Source organism: Empidonax traillii, unplaced genomic scaffold (genome assembly GCF_003031625.1).
Source record: "Empidonax traillii isolate 1590-97213 ecotype Southwest subspecies unplaced genomic scaffold, ASM303162v1 scaffold245:size1430315, whole genome shotgun sequence".
NCBI classification, from domain to species: domain Eukaryota; kingdom Metazoa; phylum Chordata; class Aves; order Passeriformes; family Tyrannidae; genus Empidonax; species Empidonax traillii.
In genome coordinates, this window is record NW_020955438.1 from 682,452 (window position 1) to 704,156 (window position 21,705).

Below are 21,705 nucleotides of genomic sequence, written 5' to 3' on the forward strand. Positions count from 1 at the left end.
TGTTAAAGCAAGGGATTGCCCAGGAGCTTTCGTTTGAATTTTACCTTTTTTTTTTTTTTTTTTTTTTTAAACTAACAAACACAACACAGAAGACTCAGAAGAGTCTCTGCTGGCTTGAAGGCTAGCTGTTTTAAAACTTTTGTTGTGAAGTCTGGCTCTGAAGCTTGTGGGAATCCCTTGCCCCTGGGTGAACTTACTTCAGAGGGTTTAGAGCTTTTCCCAAAATCTGAAAACCGTTCTGCTTGCAGTAACTGGAAGGGCTGGCTGTGCAGCAGGAAGTGCTTAACCTTGGCATGCCCTGGGGATCCTGGGCCCCTCTGCTCTGACCCTCACTGACCTTGCTAATCCAGCCTGGCCGATGCTCTGCCTGCATCCCCTCTTTGGATCCATCACCCCTGTGACCCATGTGCCCAGCTGTGGGGTTTGCACAGTGGCTAAGCTGACTTCTTTCTGCCTTGGTGCTCTCCCCAGAGCTGGGTTTGCTCCTAGCTAGGCACTCATCCAGCCTGGCTGCTGCCTCTACCAAGGCTCCAGGAGACACTGGTGTGACCACCCGGCTCCTGGGACTGTAATCTGACTCTGACTGCAGACCTGCAGTGGCCCTCGGGGGCTTAGAGGAAAGGCTGCAAGGATTTGGTGCTCTCCCCTCACCCTCTCCATGCAGCCCTCCTGGTACAGTCCAGCTATGCAAACCTGCCTGGGAGGGATGGTGCTCACCCCAGCCTGCACAACAGCTTTGACCTCAGTAGCCGCAGTTTCTGTTCCCTTAATATGAGCCCAACAAACTCCTCATCAGGTTGAGTCTTTGGGCTGACTGACGAGGTGCTTTGGTATCCTTTAAAGCCAAATGTACAGGGAATGGGTTCTCATGAGGTGGTTCTGTTCTGAAGTCCTTCATAAGGAGAAACTTTCAGGATATACATCAATGCAAGGAAGACACAAGGCTGTATTTGTATGATAGGGACACTGGGGCCTCTTTACCCAGGTTTTGTTCTGCATCATGGTCATCTGGCATATGAGTAAAAAATATGTCCTAGGAGGTGCTGCACATTCTGGGAAGGCAGCTGTCCTGCATGGCATGACTGTGGTATGATCAGTACTAGATGAGCACCTGCAGTGCCCAAGTGAGGTCAGGGTGTCACCATGGTGAGTGCTCTGTGTTTATCTAGATGGCCTACTGCTTCAGGGAAAAGAGGACAGGTTAATTCTACTGCAAGGCTAGACAGCTGACATGTTTAGGAAGGGTAAGGATGCCCTAACTGTAGAACTTGCCCACTGTATATTTACTACTCTAGGTAGTTTCCTATTGGACCTGTGTGATATCTGTCAGGCCTTGGCAGCTGTCTTAGGTAACCCAAGGCATCATCAGTGGTGCTTGACATGTATATTTAGGCACCTGAATTGCTCCCTGATTTCCCAGTATCATCTAGGAAGCAAAGGCCATAGACCTGCTCTCCTGAGGCTTGACCAGGTACCTCGCAGTCCTCAGCCTGTGTGCGTGTTCCACAGAGGCTCAGTCACGAGTGGGTTAACCAGCCCTGCTTGGAGCCCATGTATGTTTTCCTTGCCAATGTATCCATCCTAACACACACCAGATGCGTGAGGCAGCTGTTGGATTGTCTTAATCCCAGGTTTCGGCACTCAGAGTTGTCTTTCTCACGGGCAGGTCTGCAGTGGCTTCCACTCCTGCAGCCCACACCCTCTGCAGGAGAATTTGCAGCAAGGCAGGGTGAAATATTTTCTGTTATTTGCTTCTTTAAACAAGTCCCTCCTGGGATGGGCTGCTGCAGCAGAGCTGATGCTGACAGCTCCATCTTCAGTCATATGAGGGGAGTGTCAAATGCAGGAACTACTTGAGTTCACCCTGTCTCAGAGGAGCAGTGCATCCACCACAGCCTGGTGCATCTGGTAAGCGTCCAAGGAATACCCGAGTAAAGAGGAAGGAGCATGGGCAAACCCAGCTGGCTTTATTAATGAATGGATATGGCAGCCAGTGAGCTTCTATTAGCTTGATTGGGTGACTTGCACCCAATGGTCTGAAAACTTGAGGCCATCAGGGGGCAACTGATCTGAGGTGTGCAAGACTTGGTTTAGTTGAATCTCAGTTTATTTGGATTTCTCTTGCTATTGCACAGATGTGTAGGCCACAAATGCTTTTGCCAGTGTACATCAACACCATCCCTTTGCCTTCCATAAAGCAGTGCCAGTTTGCATCAGCTGGAGGTCTTCAGTTCTTTCATTTACACGCTCATTTTGAAAGCAGATTGTTTGTTAGGGATTAATTCTGCATTACTACGGAGCCTCTCCCCCAGGGAGGCTCTAGGTATCTGTTGCTTGCTGCAGCTGAGCAGACAGTATGTGTAATGCCTTTTATCAACTCCTTGCCAGAGAGTTTGGAAAATATGATCTCTTCTTCTGTGCTTGTGCACGCTTGTGCTTTTCTGCTGCAGAAGCAGTTTCCTTTCCAGTGCAAGCTTGCTTTGGAGCTATTAGCATTGACAAACCCTGAACTATTGACAGACCTCAAGCAATCATTGCTGCCAGCTATTTGGGAGGGGCAAAGTTCTCCTCCAATAAAATTGGTGACAATAATAATTTCCTCTTAAAATAAGTGCCTCCTTGCAGTTGTCACGTAGCTTCCCATAACATGAGCTGACAGCATTGTGCCTGAGCTGAGCTGCCTTGAAGGGCAAACTAATGAGATACACAGGCTTTACTCCTCTGCTCTGGTGGGACTTCTCCTTCCTTAGGGTGGCATTTGTCTCTTCTGCTGCATCTCCATGCCAGTTACCAACTTCCTGCACACAGCCGTAGCTGCCCTTCGTGCAGAAAGGCTCATCTAAGCTTTTTGTTGGGCCCCACTTGACGGAGGCAAGTGTCTTCAAGCTCTTTGGATACATAATGGCACTTTTGCGGGCCCCTTCAAAACAGCTGCTGTCTTCTGCCCAGCTTAGCGAAGGAGGCATGGATGGATATTGGGAAGGTGATGTTAGATGCCTTTCCCCAGCACAAGGAGGGACTTGAAGTGAGGGTTTAGCTTGGAAGCAGGAACTGTCAGACGGTCCCTGGGAGTTCCTTCTTATCCATTCAGTCTACTCTGACCCCAGCTAAGTCACCAGCCCAGCAGTGTAAAGTGGAGATTCATGGTTGCTAAAACTGCTTGCATTGCACAACGTGGGGCTACATCAGAGCCTCGAACCAGCTGTAGATGAGCTAATAAGTTTATATTAGGCAGAAGCTGTATTTTGCTGCTTGAAAGCTGTGTGGTCAGCTGAGCAGCATGGCTTGATGGGGCTGCAATCCTGCAGTGGTACTGTCCTACAAGCCTGTCAACAAAATGTGGCGCTTGGCTTTGGGTGATGCTTAAACATGTCACAGAGATGCCACTTGGTGAAGGAAGGTGGTGCCTCTGTTACAGGTTATGCCCCTCTCATACCAAACATGGGAGATCTGAAGGTGTCAGCTGCCCAGTGACCATCTAATCCTGCTAGTCAAAGCAAAGACCACTCCATTTATTTTAAATAGACATTCAAAATTCAAATTCATTCAGCAGTTTTCCAAACCTTGGTGAGCAGAGACCAGTGACAAGGCAATGCGATGCTATAAGAAGGCCTTTTTTAGACATTTCCTACAGTGTCTGCTGGGGAAAGACAACCACTTGGCATCAGTTGCCTATAGCTTATCCATCCTGGCTGGAGTCCTTTGTCCTGCTTCTTGGCCCTGCAGTGGAGAAGCATCCTAAAGAGATGGAGTTCGTCTCCTCAGGGCCAATAGTTCTCCTCTTGTCCTTTAATGACCCTCCCGTGTAGAATGGGAGTGCCTTATCTGCAGCCATTGTTTTGTCTTCCTGTCTCTTTCCCAATGGCTTTGTTGATTTAACCTAATATATAGATATGGGGCACAGTATCAGTAATGACTCTGGCTTAACATGCTGGACCAGCTGCACTCCTCCAGGGCTTGGCTGAGTCACTTGGCCTTGGTGTGGAAAACTTGGATGTTGGCTCACTGCAGTGGCTCAGGTGATATCTCGCTATTTGCACAGCACTTAGCACAACAAGGGCTCAGAGCTCTTTAACTATGCTGGGCTACCCAGTTAATGCTTCTCTCCTTCCCCTGTTTTTAAAATCCAATCCTTTGTTCTTGTTTGTATCACCCCTGGAACAAGAGCCTCTTCTCTTACAATGCTTGTAAGCTTGCATCTTCCCCTCTCACTGGTAGATGAAGCAAACTGTTGGGATTTTAGGTTTATGGATATACCCATTAAGTTCCCCAAGGAGAGTCTCTCTTCCATACTGTGTAAGGGTGAGAGGTAGCAGTGGTGTAGAGGAAGAAGGATGCTCCTTCTAGATCCAGCTTCTGATTCCCTCTCATTTTCGGCCTCTTTGGATGTCTTAGGAACAAAGTCATCATTGATCCCATGCCAAATATTTCAGACTTAGTATGACACAGTGTTTATTGGCTCTTTCGACCCAGCCCACAATTATACATGTTCTTCATGGTGCTCCTCTGAGCGCGTGGGCCTGGCAAAAGCTCTGAGCAAAGGCAGCTCCCGCCTACGGCACCCCATCCCTGAACACCCATGGGGTCATGTGTTGGCTTGGGAATATCCTCTCCTGACTCATGGCCAGGGCAGAGGAAGGCTTGCTGGGGAGCATCATTGGGACTGGACTCCTTCCCCTGCACTCTGAGCTAATTGCAGAGGCGAGGTGCCCTGCCCTCCTGGCAGCACACTTCTGGAGCCTGTAACGAGCTGTTCTGGTGTGAAGGAGACAACGTGCTGCTTTTGGCTGCTAAATCTGCTGTTTCCTTGGGATTATCTCTGACTGCCTCTTTTGGTCTCTCTTTGGCTGTCCATAAAAGAGTGCTGGCAGAGTAAGCTGGACTGAGTTAAGTGGGAATTTGGGGTGAAGGTAAGGTGGGCAAACCCTACCCAACAGGTTAAACCACACCATCTATGCACCTGATATATGAAATGGTGTGCCCCTTTCCCTGAGCAGGGGCTCCTGAGAGGCTGAGAAAATGCTGATGTCTGCCAGGCTGGTTCAAAGTGGGGGTTGCCTGTGCATGGTGAAGAGAGGCTGGTGAGATGTCAGGAGAGGGAGAGAGGTTTGTGATGGCAAAGATGCCTCACTTAAAAGAAAAGCCAAAGATCTCCACATCTACTCCATTGTCCTAGAGGGGCTGCTGGTGGAAGCACAGGGTCTCCAACTGAGACAGGGCTGAAGTACTTGCTGAAGATGTGAGGCTGTTCCTGCAAGAACATCATCTCAGGGTGAGATCCCCATTGACATGCAGACATGGGCCTCTGGAAACCACACTGGCAGATAATGGCAATCATAAAAGACCGGCCCTTGCAGTAACTGTACCTGGGGCTTATGCTGACAGTGCTTTACATCCCAGCAATATCAGAAAGAATTGCTTGGGCTGCATTTCCTACAGGACTAGAGTATTTTTGTTTCTTTTATTCTTTTCTAGACCATGTGTGAGCCTTCAACTGATTTTGCAACTAGTCCTACATAGCAGAATGATTGTGTAATTAACGGGAACTGGTGCGGCCCTATTTCTCTCTGGGACTCCTGCTCTCTTTCCCACAGTGATGGAGACAGACTCGTTCCCTCTCCCAGCATCTCACCTTCTCTGCTTCCTCTGCTGCTCTCCAGTGCCATGCAATGTGTTCCTGGGTGCTACAGCCATCCCAGGTCCTGCAGTGGTGTGCATTTTTGCTGCAGAGATTTATGGTGGTTCTCCTAGCTCAAACTGTGCCAAAAAACAACAGATGAATCAATTCTTTGTTTTTCTTCCTGTGTCCACTGTACTCCTACTCGCTTCCTGCTGGGACCAGGAGGTTTGTTTCTGTGAAAGGATATGAGCAGCTGTGGGACTGATGCTGACCTTACTGTTCTTGGATATATGGTGTGACTCAGACTGATGCACGTGGCCTCAGCAGCGAGAGAGAGAGGGGACTGGAGGCGCCTCTGTACTGCAAGGATTTCTCCTGCACTGCTCTTTCTCTTTCACAGCCTTTGTGCCTTTGACTAATAGTTTTAAATGGTCCCTGCCCCACGGAGATGGAGACAGTGACTCTGTCCATGTGTCACTTGGTGTACAGTTCCTTCTCTTCTTGCAAGCTGTGGGCCCTGCTCTGCTCTCCACCCCCTGTTGTACTGCAGGACCCTGCTGATGCTGGAGGAAAGATGAGTTCTCTTGTTATACCTTGTATCTTTCTCAAAGATGAAAGCCAGGGAGAAGGGCAGGAAGCCTTCCCCAGAGGTCGAGTAGCCCAGACATCTTGAAAGATTTTTCCAGGTGGAGTTCAGTACCAGGAATGTCTCTCCCTGGGAGCAACACAGAGCTCAGCCTGTTGCAATTAAGGGGCCTCTTTCCTCACTGCTTCACTTCTGGTGTTTCCAAACTATCTTAGCACCTTAGACCAGTAAGAGCTAATGTCATGACCTCTCTCTGGTCCTGGATTTCGTCATTCAAGCATGGGTTTTGTCAGTCCCATCTCTGAGAGGCAGTCAGGCCTGGAATTTGGGTGGAAGTCTGCTGAGTGCTTGCAAGAGAAGAGGCTCATGCTGGCATCCTAGAGGAGACAAACGCAGGTGTGGAGCCAAAGCTCTCTTGCTGGGGGAATCAACAGCTTTTCCCTCTGCCCATCTACGTGGAGGATCTTGCCTCTGGTAGATAGTGGTATGCCCTTGCCTCTTTCCCTCCCCACACCCAGCAGGCTCCTGCCTTCTCTTGGTGACAGTGGCTGCATTCCTCCTTGCCCCTCCTCACCTCCCTGGGGATCCCCTGGCATCTCTGTCTGAAGTAAGTGCCTGCTGTGATTTCATTCAGCCCCTCATCGTGGCTAGCCCATGGTTGCTAACTACATCTCTGCCTGCCAGGGCTCCTTCAAGTTGCATCCTTGTCTAGCTCAGACCATGGGAGTCACTGTCAGGTTTGGGCTGATTCCCTCAAAAAAAACCTGTAGGTGCACCCAACCCTGTAGGTGCACAGTTCATTTCAACTCTGGCCAATTGTGGTGAAGTCAATAGGAATGTTCATGTGCTTAAACCTAATTACTCAGGCAAGAACTTGCATGGCTAGGACAAGCTCTTTTTCAGCAACAGAGAGCTTTTGTGGTGGATCTCTTGCATCTTCTCACCAAATTTAGAAAGAAAAATATGCAGTGTGATATCGTCTGAGCAACCCACAGAGTGAGGGCAGCATCAATGTCTGTGCTTTGTGGTTTTTGCTGTTCATAATCCCTTAGGTGATGCTTAGTAAACACCTGCAGAAAAAAAAAAAAACTTTTAAAATGAAAAGACACTGGAAAGAGGGCAGGCCCTTCCTTATTTTTAATCTAGATTTCTGGGTGTATTTCATGAGCAACTTCTCCATTTCAGCTTATCAGGTGTCAAAAAACACTTCTGAAGAAGTGATTGAAAGGAAATGTGTAAATGAGATGAGAAGGACTGAAAGAAGAAGGAAGGTAAGCGTTGAAGCAGGGTGATTCCACATAACTGCTCCTATATTGGAGACATCCAGAGCAATATTCTCACTTACCTTAGTGACAGGCCGTGCCATGAGCACCATGAAGTGCAACTATAAGGCAGGGCTGGAACTTGCTAGGTACAAGTTCAGGCATCTGTTGGTTTGGCATGGCAGAAGATCTTTTCCTCCCAAGAAACACACATGTGGACCAGGAGATGCAGGGTAGGGAAAAAGACTCTATTATTTCCCCCCATTCTCTGCCCTGAGAGTACTCCCATGGTGAACACGAATCTGAATGCATGGTAGATGGGCATTTTGTTCTAGCAGGTGGCAATGTTAGTCCTTCATCAGACACTTTTTTAATCTCCTGAAATATCAGTGTTTCATGAAGGCAAGCCAGATTTAGCCAGATTTTTTTGCCCTTGCCCTATTTGATGGCTGGGAAAACAGAGGCATGGGAGAAAGAGTTGGTCCCTTGGACAGGTGAAGGGGAAGTCTAAGAGCAGAAGCAGAATGTATGCTGCTTGCCTCTCTGAGGATTCCCCCAAAAGGCAACCGCTATCTCCATCACAGGAGAACATTCTTCTCTTGTGTGGATTTCCCAGCACAAAGACCCTTTCATATTAATCTGACTCTTCGTTCACCTTTGGCGTGCGGGGACTGTTTGGAGGTGAAACCTTCATGCAGGACTTCTGCTGTGAATGGACCGGGAGTAATTTACAGCCCGCCGAGTGCAAGTTGCCAACCTGGATTTCTGCTCTTTAATTGCTTTGTGTAATCAGGAAAACAGTGGTAAAGGTGGATGGGGGGGGGGATAAAAAAAGAAAGATAGGGGGCGGGGGGGATGGGGGGGATTGAATAGGATAAGGAGGGAGGGAAGAGAGTTAAAACGAAAAGAATCCCCCTCTCATGGGAGCGGGGAGCGCCGGGCTTTGTGCTGCGGGGCCCGCCGGCGGCTGCGCTCGCAGAGATTCTCCCGTGACACTTCCACGCGGCAGAGGGGGAGGAGGAGGAGGAGGTAGAGGTGGAGGAGACAAGCCGGGGGTGTGGAGCAGGGGGGGCTAGCAGAAACAAAAGGAAACCAGCTGCAGAACTTCCTGAAGGCGGAGAGGGGGCCGCGGGAGCGCGCAGTGCCGGGCGGCTGCCTGCGGCGCTGGGGAGGGGGCGGCAGCGGGACCCTGCCCGCCGCGCTTGTGGCCACCATGACCAGCGCGATCCTGAGGAGAAACTCCAGCAAGCAGGGCCTGCAGAACCTCATCAGGTGAGCACCCACCTGCCCGCGGGGGACCGGCTCCGGGCTCCGGCTGGCGCTGCCCGCGCCGAGGGGCGCGGGTGTGGGGGGCGCCGGGTGGGGAAAAGGGGAGTGTGTGTCGCAACGACCATCTTCGTGTCCCTTTAAATCGTCTGAATTTCGTCCTCACCCTGATTTTCCAGCAGACTCGATGCGTTGGAAGGAAGGATAATAGATACCCCCCCTCCCCCGCCCCTCCTCCCCAAAAGCTGTATGAGAAAAGCAGATTTGAACTTACTGATGGCTTTTCCAGGAGCTCCCAACTGAAATAACTGAGCACAACTGTACTGTGACACTCACCTGAGCGGCTGGTTTCACCCCATCTGCTCTCCGTGCAAGGGATGTCTCAGTACGTGTCTTTTTTGTGTCCCCTGAGTGCTGAATGGTCCTGCCTAGAAAAAGGATTTTTCTTTTTTTTTTTTTTTTTTCCCTGTAGGAACTGTATGTTGTGCACGCTGTGATGTGCGTTTTCCATTCAGAGATGAGTAAAGGGCCGGATCCTCCCATGGCTGCAAGCTGACACTGTTCTTTTTTTTTTTTATTATTTAATTGATCACAATAGTGCTTTGAACCTTTCTCTTGGAGTCTAATTGCCAGGGCAGGGAGGTGGATGGCTCAGTTGGGTTTATTCCCATTTGTCAGCTGGGGCTGAGCTGGGGAGGACGGCTACATTGTCTGCTGGCTCTGGGATTCCCTACCATGCGGTCAATCTGCTTTTCCCTGCGGGCTGGAAATGCCGCTTTCCTCTGAGGGTCTGGATGATGGTGGTGTGCCATGCTGATGGCTCTGACTGGACAGAAGAGAGGCACTTCTCAACTCTTTATATTTAACTGAGCAGCTGGATGGGTGAGAGGTGGAATTAAGGAGTGCTGGATTGACATTTTGCATCTTTGGTACCTCTTGGCTCCCTTGTCCTCACTGTGCCTGCTGGTCTCCAGCACAGAGGTGGAGGATGTCAACGTGGGGTTTATTTTTCACAACAATTTTCCAGTAAATTTGGGATCTCCTTGACTAGTATTGCAGCCTCTAAACCTCACCTCTCAAATGAGTTTCCTACCTTGGAAGAGAAACAGGCTCCTACAGCCATCCAGTCCCTGCCACCTTCTCCTGTTCTAGACCCAGGGCGGTCGGCAGGAAAGCTCCCACTGGTTGCACTTGCCCTGGGTGCAAAGTCAGTGCCCAGTCTCCCGGGCAGGAGAAGCTGACTCCTCGCTATTCAAATAATCTCCTGTTTGTCCTGTTGGACTCTTTCCCTAGTGTCAGCCTGGAGGGACTAGGATCTCAGTTACACATCCCTGTTTCAGAACAGGGCTTGGTCAGGGGCTCCTGAGGGGTAGGGAAACCTCTGTGGGTGTGCAGAAGGCAGAGATGGGCTCGGATTTGGGACCAGCTGGTATTGAGGGGGGCCAGGCAAATGAACTGCTCACAGCTGAGTGGCAATTTATTGCGCAGGGTGGCAGATGGGGGAGAGCAGAGGGAAGCATCTGTGCCTCGTGCAAAGAAAGGGGTGTCCAAAGAACTGTCCTCGACACAGCCCAAGTTAGAGGTGTTTTCCTGTCCTTAATGATGTTTCCAAGTTCATCTTGCTGTGCATAAGGGACTCTTGGTGTCCCAGAGACTCAGAGGGGCTTTTACGAGGTGACATTTGTGCTGAGCGGGGTATTACACTTCATCTGGCTGAGGTTTTGCTTTGTGGCTGTGTTTTCCAGTCCTGCTCACAGACAAGGAAGGGAGTGAGGTGTGGGTGTGAGGGATTTCCATGGTTTACACACAGATAGCCTCACTCATGTTCACAGGATTCAACAGCAGAATGGGCAGGTCTGCTCCCTGCACAGCATATCTTGTGCAGTTTCCCTGCTAAGGATGGCTGTGGGGCTGGCTCTGCAAGCCCTGCCACCTTGGCTACAGGAACAAGTTGCTTCAGTCAGTGAATGGCTTGAGGCTCCTGGCTTGAAGATACGTTGCTGTCAAGATTGACATGCTCTGCTTTTATCTGTCCCAAGGTGACTGTAGGCAGAGTGGTTACAGTGCGTAGGTCCTGGGCTCTTCTCATGTGTCCAAGACCTGGAGCACAAGAGTGAAAACGGCTGCTCAGAGCCATGTTTGTGAGCACTTGGGATTTCGATGTGGTGTCAAGATTTACCTGGCTGCTCCTACTGCAGGACGTCGGTGGGGGTAACCAGGGAATTACCTTCTCTGAGCATGGCTCAGCTAAGGGAGCCGCTTATCAGCTGTCCAGCAGATGGGTTAAGGGTTCCTGAGCTGAAACCAGTGTAAAGGTCTTGTGGCTTTGGGGTTGAAGAGCTGAGTCCCAATGCTTTAAGCATCCTGCCTTGTGCTTGATACAGCATTTCAGACAAAGGGGCCATGCCCTTGTGCAGAGCATCTCCCAAACATCGATCCTAGGAGCCTGATTTGCATGAAAAGGCTTTTCCACTGACTGCTGACAGGTTTAGTGCATACCGTGCTTTGGAGTGATTCTGTGTGCTTTGGAGCACCGGACCATGTTGGAGACACCCGCAGGCTGAAGTGCTGAGCCAGCACTCTGGGAAACGTCTTTCACCTCTGCCCAGCTTGGAGGTGGATTAGAAAAATTAGCCTTCCTTCTTTCTCACTGAAGAAGGTGCTTTGCAGAAGGTGCAAGCAGGAACGTGCCATTTACATCTGAAAAGTTGGAGGCTGAAAAGAGCCCAGGGTTATGCCTTGCAACTACAGAGCAGGAGTGGCTGAGTAATTACTTGGGAAAGGCATGAGAAGAATGGACAATTGCAGGGCTATCTACCTCCACTCCTTTGCCCCTTGTGCCCAGGCACTCCCCTCATCCGGCATAGTTTCTTTATCAGGGTATCACTTGGGAAAGATTTCTCCCTTTGTAGCTTGATGATCCCTTGCACACCCATAAGACCCCAAACATGAGCTGCTTTATCTTGTTATCGAGGTCTCTTTTTTTCCTTATCCTTTTAATGAATTCCTATAAATAAGATAGGGATCCAGTGCCTGTCATGTCGATTCATTCAGTTCATTATCTGCTCCTGCTGGAATTTTATTCTCCCCCTATTTATCGAGCCTCAAGTGTTTCACAAAAGAATATGGCTGTTTAATTAACCTACAAATCAGCCTCTCTGTAAATCAGCTGTGCCGCTCCTTGAAACCAGATTATTGGGCCTCTTGGTTGACGCTGCTCCCGCTAAGTGCTGTGGTGTCTTGCTGCAGTTATGTCCCCATAGCTGGCCTGTCGGTGCCTGGCTGGGGTGTGCAGCTGTGGGGTGAAGTGTGCATGCAGATGGATGTGAAGAAGCAGTACTGCTCGTCTCAGCTGGTTTGTTTCTTATCAAGTATGTGGGTGGATCTTGGGTACCATTAGGAAGTGAGCTGTGATTTGTTCTTGGGGGGAGGGAAAGGGACAGTTTTCTTGCACACTGCTTGTATGCTTCCTAGGACAATGGGGGCCTGGTCCAGAACAGGGGCTCCAGAGCATGGCTGCTGCACAGGCAACAAATAAATGAGTGTCTCTAATTATAAGTCAGAAAATTGAATCACATGATAGAGCTAATTATTTACTCTGTAGGATGGGACTTTTGCTTTATCTTCTGTGAAGCCATTAACGTGGGAAGCCAAACTGTGAGATCTGAAATGAATCTTGCATGCCCCTGTGTTTTGGCCTGCCATACATGATGAAATGTTTTCCACTTCTAGCCAATGCCAACACTCATGTCCTGGTACCCATGAGGCAGCTGCATGGCCCCTTCCTTCTCCCTGTGGCTTGGTACTGCATTGTCCAGCAATGCTCTTGGCAATGCTTGGAGTCCCTCAGCATTAGGGGGTACCTTTAAACTTCTCTGAACTCCTTGAATTTGGGTGTATGTCATGAGTGTAATATTTAGTTTGATCAGGATATGGGGGCTCTGCCCAGCTCTGCGGGTTGCCTTCCTTTCTGCCTGCATGTGATGTTTCTTGGAGCTTGCCAGGATGTTTCTCAGCAGGGAAGATGCTACTCCAGTATTTCTGTCTTGACCTCCTGAGTGTTGAGCTGGGAACAAGGAGCTGGAAGCACTTGGGAGGGCTGGATGGTGCTTTGATGGGGAAGAACGTTTTCTTGTGGGGGTGGTTGACATGGTCTGGGCACGGTTTGTTGCTTGGGAGATAACTACTCTGGGGGCTATTGCAGCATTGCTTTATTCCACCTCTCTGGCTTGTGGATAGGTGTGGGGAGAGAGGAGTTCTCGTTGTGAAGAAGTTAAGCAGCTCTTCACAGGGAGATGGGAAAAATGAACGTGCAACAACAAGCCACTAGCAGAGCTGTTGTGTGGGGAAAAGAGGGAGGGATGCTGGCGTAGGTCAGGGGGACACAGGGCCTTCATCTGAGCAATTCATGCTTTGCAATCCTGCCTCAAATGTTGCATGAGGAGCCTATGGTCCCTGCAGGGCTTGCCCACCACAGTGCTCCTTTCCCAAATCCTCCCGATTTTCATGTTCTTATTAGCGGCCTTTATTTTTTTTTATCCTTCAGTGTCCCATCACCACAGCCTGGGCAGAACGAGTGGGCACCTCTGCAAACCCCACGAGTAGCGGGCTGATGGGAAGGGAGACACGACCAGAGGCTGCTGGCAGGGAGGAGCAACCAGGAGAGCCCTTTGACTAGACTGATCACCCAGTGTTGCTGGGGCTGGGAGGGGATTGCCTGGGGGATTTCCACGTCCTGATGGGGCTTCACTGGTGCCAGCTGCTTGCAGAGCGAAGCCACCACATTTTGCAAGTCAGGAGGGACCTGGTGATTTGCAGCCCAGCTGAGCCGTGGGGCAGGGTGAGCGTAAGGGGCTAAGCCAGTGTGTGGTGGGTAGCCCCTCCCTGGGTGCCTCATGGGATGCCCACCCTCTGCTTTCACTCCACAGACGGCAGCTCATCATTCTCTCTCCAATTGCAGCAGCTCATCTGTCCCCTCTGAGTATCCTGTGGATCCATTCCCATATTTTCCCAGCCCTGGGGCTTGTGTTTTTCAGAAGAACTCCACCTACCACTGACCTTTCCCAGAAACCAGCTGATGGATTTTGTTTGCTTTTAGCCTGGCTTGACTCGGATTTTTTTACCTGCTCTTAAGCAATTGGATATTTAGGGCCTGAACTTTGAGCGCATGGAAATTTTTGGGAGCTGTAGTGAGCCTCTGAGCCTCTCAGGGCTGTAACCACAGGTTATCCGCATCCTCTGATGGAGTGGAGAGGGACCACCACATATATCTGAGCATAGTTCAGCTAGAAAGGGTTCTGGGTGGAGAAGCTGAGGTCTGAGGCTTTGCAGCTGGAATGGTGTGTGAATGGTGTGTAAGAACTAATTTTTGGCTTCCACATTCTTTTTTTTCCCCTCTTTTTTCCTCCTTCTCCCACCATTTCTATCTAGCTCTGTTGATGGAGCACCAAACAGTCATCAAACATCAGCTGCACCGTTCCTCACCTCTATTGTGGGCATAGGGCAGCTGGGGCTGCTCCCTGCCTCTGTCCCATGGCAAGAGGCTGGGGTGCAAAGACTCTTTTTCCTCATGAAGACTTGCTGCCTTAGCACAGCAGGGACCCAGGGCTTGCTGCTGACTCCGGTTCCTGTTGCAGCACAGCTCCTCAGTGATGGCTATAAACGAAGCCTCAACTCTCCCAGGGAGCAGAGCAGCGTGTTCTCACGGCCTTCCTTGCTGCCTCCTGCCAGTGCTCAGACAGAAAACTCCCTCCTGCTGTTGGGGGGACTGTGTCACCCCAGGGGCTGCAAAATGAGTGACTCGTAGCCAAGTCAGTGGTGCTATAAAAAGCACCAAGCTGATATGAATCTTACTCTTAATTCCATCTTGAAGCAGGGGTAAAGCTATTGCTCACCTTCCTAGGCTCAGACTTGTTTTCCAGCACGAGTGCATCAAGGATGCTGGCTGACTGTAGCTAAGGCACAGAGGCTGTGGAGGCTAGCTTCCCTCTGAGAGAGGGGAAAAATAAAATACCAAAGCTGGGTAAGGTAGTCTGTACCTCTGACAAATCTGTTTTCTTCTCTGGTGTGCTTCTCCCTTGCAAAAACAGAGCCCAGTCTTCCTGCTCTTTAGAAAAAAAAAAAAAATCCAATTTTTTGAACTTTAGGGCCGAGATAGAGAGACCGTGAGAAAGAGCCATGGTTTGAGGTTGTACACAGCACCAATTTCTCACACCTACTGAATACAGTGGAGTGCTGGGAGGGCTCAGACTCCAGCCCTTTCCTCCCCCCTGCCAAATTCCTGACCGGTGATGTTAATACATTACTGCACCAGCCTATCTCTGTGCTAAGGACCCACAGTCCTGGGAGTGCAATTCATCATCGTGTAAGGGATTCTTTTGGATTCTGTCTGCCATCATTAAAACCCATAATAATAAAAAGAAACAGTTGTTCCCATTGGTTGCCTTGTGCCTGTGTGTGGCAGTGCGTCACCTATAGTGTCTGGAAACGTGGAACATCCCCTGTACCTTTTTGGAGCCACTATCCTGTGAGTGGCAGAGGGGGACAGATGAAGCTTGTGATGAAGGACCAGCCCTGCCTGAATCCCTCCTCTAGGGTCTGCTCCTGCCATTTGCCACCAGCTTTCTCAAATGTGTCTTGTTTTGCTTGTGGAAGCAGTAAATTACCATCAGAGGCTTTCCCTGCCTGACATGCCACAGTGACAGGTCAGTCTTTGCAGGGAATTTAATGAAGGCTAGACCATGCAGAGTTTTATACCTGGTATGTGTGGATGCATGGCTACACAACTGCACATCCTTCTCTGTGCAGAAATGGGATGTGTGTTTTTGGAGAAAATCCAAGATCCTTTTAAAAAAACAAAAGTTGCTTTTATTTTTAAAAGGGAGATAGGTCTCTGCCTTGCAGAATGCTGTTTTTCTTCCACTTCTGCTTGATAAAAGTTTGGGCCATATCATATTCTGTTCAGATGCCTTGGTGTGTCCTTATCGCTCCATGAGTGCCGCATTTCCACACCCCCAGCTCCAGTGGATGGTGGGGATGGGCTCTGCGGTCGCCCCTGGGTGTGAAGCAGCTCTATCCTGCTGTTCACATCTTGAAGGTGACCCGTGATTTATAAGCCAAATGGGGAGACGTGGCTGAGACTGTGTAGCTACGTGTGGGGTGGGGAAGCTTGGTATGAGAAAAAGGCTAGGGGTGAAGCATATAGAGGCATTTTTTCCTCTCCCCCCTGCCCCCCTTCTTATCCAAACTCTGTAGCCTGGACTCTGAACGGAGCAATGCAGCTGAGGAATTACATGAATGTATGGGAGGGAGAGGCTTGTGCTGTATCTGTGGCTGCCTTTGACTGACACGCTGCTGTTTCAGAGCTGGGATAACTCTCCCGAGGCTAGTCTGAAATAAACTCCAGGCTGTGACATAATAATTTTTGATTTTATTTCTTTTCCCAGTCTCCCTGTATCATACTGCTATCCACATCCCTTTCCTTATTCAGTGGGATGATGACCCAGCTGTAGTCTTTCCTATCCAGTCACATTACTCCTAAACATTGGAAACCCATCCTTGAGGAAGTGTGACTCCTGGTTGTTGTCTGATATGGTGATGGCTGTACCACAGATGCTTTGTCAGCTCCTGTTCCCTGGTGTCATGGAGCCCAGTCTTGGTTGCTGGCATTCAGCAGCAGCCTGTTATCATAGAGTTAATCAGGGGGTCAAGATGCCAGCTGGACTTCTGTTCCATTCCTTATGTCTTCCTGGTGACCTTGGACAAGACTCAGGGACAGGCTTAGGGACAGGATTCTGAAGGTGTCATGATAGGTAGAGGTAAACCTGGGATTTAGAGAGAGATCTTTGGAAAGGGCTGAGGTGCTGAACTCAGATGCCCAAAACTGGTGCCTGTGGTGTGAGGCATCGCCTGGGACGCTGCTTTGAGCCATGGCAACTGTGATTTGCAGGGATGGAGAGAAACTGAGCCATGTCAGCATGATTGTACATTGCATGCAAGTGTCCTCAGCCATGACTTCTGTTGTGGCCTGACACACCAGTGGTCCTGAAGGGCATGAGCTGAGGCATTATCTGGGTATTCCAGCATACTTGACTCAGTCACACTGATCCATTATATGCCATCTATAAGAGATTAATAAGTGATTAATTTGTTGGCAGAAGGTCAAGTGGGTGAGGAAGGTGTTCATTTGTAGCCTTCTGAGGGTGTCCTCTTCCATTTCATGTGACAGGGTGAGTTGCACGTCTCCGTACCCCTGCCAGTTGTCAGGGCCCTTTAGGAATGTGTGATAAATGCAATATTAAATAAAGCCTGGCAGCTCTGCTCGGCAGCAGGATGAACTTGTTGACAGTCCTAGGCCGTATTCTGCACTGATATTGTATCTGGCACTGTGACAAGGCAACGCAGGCTGCAGTGAATTACATGGAAGGAGAAGGTCCCATGCATCAGTTTCTGGCATCTTTCTTTCCCCTACTCTCAACAGGGCAGCCAACGGGATGGCTGCTGGGGGAAGTAGGGCTGTTCTCCCCAGTTCTTCTCTAATTCATGCAGCCCTATCACTTGCAGGTGACTCTTTCAGTGGTGATGGACACTGTTTTATTCACAGGGGATGGAGCAATGTATCTTCTGGGAAATGGCAGCTGTCATGTCAGGGCTGCAGGTGGCTCCTCCTAAAACCTGTTCCCGAGACCTTTTCCCTCGTGAACCTTGGCTCTGTGGGGGCAGTCTACCCAACAGAGGCAGCGAGCAAAGTCAACACTTTCCTGGCCTGATAACCCAGCGAGCTCAGGAGACAGGAATGTCCAGTGTGCTGGTAGAGGGTTCCTGAGTTTTTCTGGCACAGGTCTGCAAAGCCCAAAGCCCCTGGGAGGCATTTGATTTTCCTTTCTGGAATTAGCTTTAGTGCTGAAGGTTGGGTTTGGGCCAGCAAAGCTTCCTTTGAGCTGTCAACCATGCAAAAGACTCCTTGAGTCTGCAGAGTTTCCCTTAAACATAGCTCATCTGATGCCAGAAATTTCCCTTGCCTGAATATTATAATCTCCTCAAGTGCTGGTGAGGAATCGCCCAAAGGAAATGCAACCTTTCCAGCAATGCTGGCTTGTCTGGAGCTGGCCATATGTAACAGTGAAGCCAGGGCTTGGGTGCCTTGCTGTTCTGCAAAAAGAGGTGTTTTGTAGTGTAAACAGAAATAAAGCCCTTCCTTTGGCTGGGGGTCCAGGGGGATGTGAAGTCAAGAGCTGGATCTGAACTGGGCAGCTGTCCCCAGTCAGCAGAAGCCTAAGCATCCCAAACGCCTGGCAAGCAGTGACTCTGTGGCCAAAACTGAACCAGGGTGCTTTCAGCTCATCTCTAGACCTGCTGGATCTCCTCACCTGCTCAGGAAGAGTTAAGTCCCTTCTGCAAAGTGTGTTTGGCTCAACCACAACCTTCCAAAAGCTGTTGGCAGAGTTGAAGGGACTGTGTAAGAGAAATGACCCAGCCCTGTGATGAGGTCTTGCCAGAGCAAGTCTTGCTGCAGCTCCTGTCTGCTGGGGCCAAAAAGAGGTCTCTCTACCCTTCCTCATCCCTTCTCCAGTCCCCCTAAAGTTTGCGTGAGGGGGTGAATTTCCTTTCACATTGCATGAAAATCCCTCTATATAGGGATTTCATAAAGGCAAGTGGCTGGATGACGGAGTGTAGCACACTCCAGCTCATCTTGCAAGTCTTCAAGCTTTTAAGTTGTCTTGCTTTCCGTTTCCCTATCCTGTGATGGGTGAAATGAAGTTGAGAGCTCTCAGTCCCACTGGCAGCTATGAGTCTGCTTCTTCCCCAAACCTCCGCAGCCTGAGACCAACCTGGGAAAGTGCTGGCTGAAGGTGAAGGCAGAGATACGTGGGATCAGCCTCATCCTGAAACACTGGGTAATTATTTCTAGAAGTGGGAAAGACAGTTGTGAAATATCACTGTGGGCTGAGCATGTTGAGTTACTGAATGCGATTGTGATGTGCAATTAGAGCAAACGGAAGACCGTGGCCCCTTCTTAGAAAATGGAACTGTTTGGAAATTAAATCTTTCCACCTTTTTGCTTCGAAAGGCAATTTAACAGCTGACCCCCTGCTCACACTTGTGCTTGTCCAAATTGGAATGGCACATCTTGTCTGGGGTCCAACAAACCCCTGTAGCTGACCCAAACACAAAAACAAATGCAAGGCTTAGCTTCTCATTTGCTTGTGTTTTTTGTTTTGTTTTGTTTTGTTTGTTTTCCACTAAAGACAAATATTTGTGCTGCTTGGTCAGTCACAAAGTAATCATCCTTTTTCCTCTGCTTGTCAGTGTGATTACTGAACCCCCAAAGCATCACTTACTAAACTTCACTCCGCTACCAGCCTGTTTGAGCATGAGAGAGAGCTCAGAATCTGCAAATAAACTGGTTTTGGGTGTTTGCTGGAGAGTGCTGGTATTCCTGAAGGCAGAGTGAGCGGGGGCTTGGTGGGGGCTTTATCTGCAGCCCTTGCTGCTGAGCAGAGGCACGGTGCTCCCAGCATTGCAGCCCCACTAGGATGCTCAGTGTGTCTGAGCCACGTCCCGGCACAGCGGCGGGCAACCTGGAAGCTGGGTTGCTCTGTAGCAAAGGGAGCTGGGAAAGTTATTTCCCTGGTTTTGCAGAAAAATTCTTCTCCCCAAAACAGTCGCCCCCAGCTCTGTCCTCAGCCTGTTTGAAGGATGCAGGGACAGAATAGCAAGCCGGTGAGGTCATGGGGAGAGAGTTAGTCACATCCAACTGGGAGAGGGAGAGGGCTGCCAACCAACGTTGCTCTCACAGTGTGGAAAGCTCATATGCTTCAGAGGGTACCCCCCTCCAAGCTCCCCTGGGCACCCTGGGCAAGCTGGGAGGGTTGGTGCGGCACCACCTCTGCAGCAGCTTCCCAAGGAGCTGGAGGAGGGGGTGAAGGATTTTAACTGAAATCTAACTTATCCTGGCATAAACATGGACCTTGCCTCTTGTAACTGGGGCGATATGGGAAAGAGGGGGTTAACAGCCTTTCTGAATTGGAGACTATCTGGAGCTGTCGCACAAGGGAGGGAGATCATGGCAGAGTTTAATGAATGACTTCATTTATATATTAAAAAAAAAAACAAAAAAAACCCAACAACACGGTGGCTTCCTGCCAGGCCCACAGACAAGGGTTTCTATGGGAACCTGAGGAAAAATAATAAATAGGAGTGTGGGATGAGTAGGGAAGGGAGGAGGGGAGCCCAGGCTCTGGTCTGGGTCCACTTTGTTCCCCATGGAGAGCAAGGTGACAAGGGATGAGGAGAGGGTAAAAGGGGAAAGAGCTGAATTTGCTGCTTGCAAGAAGACCCCACCCAAAATAAGGCAGGCAGTAAATACACAGCAGAGGAGCATTCTCTTGGGCTAGTCCTGGGATTTGCTTTGTTCCCTGTTCCCCCACGGGTGCAGCAGGGATGGGCAACTTTTTTCCATTGGGCTCAACATCTTGGCTCTGCTGCCTTGGGGCAGGTGGGAGTTCAAGAGGGCAGTGATTTAGGGTCATCCTCAGCTTCCTGACTGGGCGGTGGGGGGAACACTGTGGAAAGGGATGCTACTGGGGCTAAGCTCATCAGTCCTGCTGCCACTGCAGAGTAAAATAGGCTCCGAGGAAGTCTCCCTGGAAAGGCTAACAAGGTTCATAATGTAATTAGAAAGGCCAAATTTTTCCTGAACAAAATGTTTCGATTAATCCTAATGGGCTTTTTGTCCTCCCATTGCTGGAAGAGGGAGATATCTGTCCTGAACCTCAAATGGAAACAGCATTTTAGTGAGACCCTGGGTGAAGTGAGGCCCTTTCACATGGTTCATAGTCCTGGGCAAAACCAGGCAGGCTGGCAGAGTGGCACTTCTGGGGTCAGCTGAAACCTGCTCCTTATTCTCTCAAACTGGGCTGAAACAAGTCTCAGCTAAGGCATTTCTGGTTTTTTTTTCCCTTTTCCTTTCCACAAGCTCTTTACCCCAATCTGAACTATGTCACACTGTATCTCCTATCGGGCAGGTTCATCGTATGGGGACTGCAGTCCTCAGGGTGTGCCTGAGGAGGGGAAATTCAGGTTGGGCTGGATCCCACTGCTGGTGGGAGATCGCCTTCCTGATTCCCGTGTGTATGCCTTGCCTCAAGAGCAGCTCTGTAATAAGGTTTGCAAACACCAGGGGAAACGGCCTTCATGGTCTGTTTCGGACACGGCTGAGCCAGGGTGAGTGGGGTGAGGAAGCATCTGCCCCAGCATCAGCTCCACATACCACGAGTCAGACCTGGCCAGCTCCAGCTGCCATCACAGGCCCTTTGGGTGAGTGGTGACCATCCCATGGCAGCATGTCCCTTTCTGCCTCCATCTCAGCCGGTGCTGCCAGTGGTGGAGCAGGAGCTGATCCCGTGTGGCGAGCGACTGGACTGGCATTATCACCAGAGGAGGAATGTGGCATCGCTTCCTTGGGGATGTAAGAGGCCATTCTGCTAACAGAGGCATTATTATTCAGCAGCTGATATGTCTGGGAGAAGCCAAGGCAGGTTTTGCTTCTCTGCAGGGTTAGAAGGAAGCTGGGTAGGGCAGAGCAGGACATAGCTGCTGCCCTTCACCTCTGTTCCCTTGGTCCTGGTCAGGCAGGAGCAGTTCAACTACTTGAGGAAACCCACCCCCAGTGTGCAGATCTTTCCTGCCCTGGGCCAAAGCTTGAGATGAGGTTGTTAGATATCTTGCAGCACTGCAAGACCCTTTACAAACCCTTCCTGGGCTGCAAAGCTGTTTTTTTCAGGGAATGGTGCTTCGCAGCAGGCTTTCAGCCCACAGGAAGGTGGCTGGTCTGGAAGGAAGGGGATATGCACCATGTGTTCCTTAGAGAGGCTTGCAGGCTTTTCTGCACCCCTCTCCCAGTCCATGTGTCCCACCTTATCCTTGCACATCCATCAGTCCCAGTGTGGAGCTCTGCTGATGGAGGTGAG

General features: G+C 50.0%; 1 protein-coding gene across 1 annotated transcript in view; it reads left to right on the top strand.

The window, feature by feature from the left end:
• Positions 1–21,705, top strand: part of LSP1 (lymphocyte specific protein 1) — a 49,479-nt gene that overhangs the window by 3,081 nt on the left and 24,693 nt on the right. The window lies entirely within an intron of this gene.